This window comes from Pteropus vampyrus, unplaced genomic scaffold (genome assembly GCF_000151845.1).
Source record: "Pteropus vampyrus isolate Shadow unplaced genomic scaffold, Pvam_2.0 Scaffold580, whole genome shotgun sequence".
In the NCBI taxonomy this organism is placed as follows: domain Eukaryota; kingdom Metazoa; phylum Chordata; class Mammalia; order Chiroptera; family Pteropodidae; genus Pteropus; species Pteropus vampyrus.
In genome coordinates this window covers 344,152-346,206 of record NW_011889361.1, presented here as the reverse complement: position 1 = coordinate 346,206, position 2,055 = coordinate 344,152, and positions in this window count along the sequence as shown.

Below are 2,055 nucleotides of genomic sequence, written 5' to 3'. Positions count from 1 at the left end.
TGTGTGTGTGTGTGTGTGTGTGTGTGTGTATAAACACTCAAACTCTTTTGAAGAATGATTTTGGTTTGAGCATCTGGCTAAGTAGTGATGCCTTTTAATAAGGTGGAAAAATACTAGAGGACAAACTTGAAGATAAAGTGAGACTCTCCAAATTAACATATTCAAAACAGAATACTCAAGTATAGCTGTCGAGTGTCGAGTGGTTAGATGGATATTCAAGTACGAAGCTCAGGAGAAAGGATGATCCTGGGGACATAAATATGGGAGTTATCCATATATAATTGATTTTTAAAACTTTAGGATTTACCTGCCAAGATATTTTTGTAAATACAGTCTGAATATTTGTGTCCCACCAACGCGCCCCCCCCCCCCCCCGAAATTCTTATGTTGAAATAGAATTGCAAAAATGATGGTATTTGGAGGTGGAGCCTTTGGGAGCAGATTAAGTCATGAGGGCAGAGCCCTTATGAACGGGATTAGTGCCCTTATGAAAAGGACCCCAGAGAGCTCCCTTGCCCTTTCCACCATGTTAGGACACAACAAGAAGATGCCCTATGAACTGGGAAGTGAACTCTTACCAGACGCTGAATCACCAGCACCTCGATCATGAGCAACTGAATGTTCCCAGCCTCCAAAACTGTGAGAAATAAATTCCTGTTATTTACAAACCACCCAGTCTATTGTATTCTATTCTAGCAGCTTGAACAGACTATGACACTAGATAAGACTATTCTAAAATTTATGTGGAAAGACAACGGGACCCAATAGCTAAAATGATTCTGAGAAAGAAGAATCAAGTAGGAGAAAATCTGTTTGATTTTAAGACTTATTGTGTAGCTATAGTAATCAGAATTGGGTTGTATTGGAGAAGGGGTAGATACATAGATCAATGGAACAGAACAGAGAACCTAGAAATAGACCCACACAAGTAAGGCCAAATGATTGCTGACAAAGGTGCAAGAGCAATTCAATGGTGGAAGGATCAAATACGTTAAAAAAAAGGAACCTATTTAACCCTCATGTCTTTTCAAAAAATAACTCAGAATGGATTACAGACAAATATTCATAACAGCATTAAGTCTACTAGCCAAAAAGAGGAATCAACAAGTCCATTAATTGATGAATGGATAAACAAAATGTGATATACTCATACCAGCTATATTAGTTTTCTAAGACTAGCATAACAAATTGCCACAAACTGGTGGCTTATAACCATAGAAATTTATTCTCTCAGCATTCTGGAGGATAGAAGTCTGAAATCAAAGTGTCAATAGCCTCATGCTCTCTCTGAAAATTGTAGGAGAGGATCCTTCCTTGCCTCTTCCTAACTTTTAGTGGTTGCTAGCAATCCTTGGCATTCCTTGGCTCATAGATGCATCACTTGAATCTTTGCCTCTGTATTTAGGGCTGACCCTAATTCAGTATGACCTCATCTTAACTTGATTACATCTGCAAATACTTTATTTTCAAACAAGGTCACATTCACGGAGTCTGAGTGGAAAACAATTTCGTGGGGACACTATTCAGCTCCGTGCACAGTGTATGTCAGTATGTTTTCAAGATCCATGTTCCAACATATATCTGTACTTTATTCCTTTTTATGCTGACTAATGTGCAGTATTGATTTTAGAAGGTGTTTTCAGGAGGTGGTAAGACCTAGTAAAAGGCAAATGTAATTGTGAACTGGAGAAGTGGCAGGGAAAATGGAGAGGAGAGGGTGTATTCAAAATTTATTGTAAACTAGAATCAGTAGGATTTGGTGACTCTGTATGAAGGGTGAGGGAGAGAGAGGAGTCAAAGCTCATGTGACAAGAACACAAGAAAAGGAAAATGTTTTGAGGGAATGGAGAGATGTTTTGTTCTGCACAGAGATTTCTGAAATGCCTGAGGAACATCTACGTCCAGATAAGGTCTGGAGCTCCCCAGAGAGACCTGGGCTGTTGGTTCAACTTTAGCAATCATTTTCCTATGAGGTAATAGTGGACCTATTAAAGTGATGATATTGCCAAGGGGGAGGGATAAGATGAGGAAACCAGCAAAGGTAAGAAAGCAACC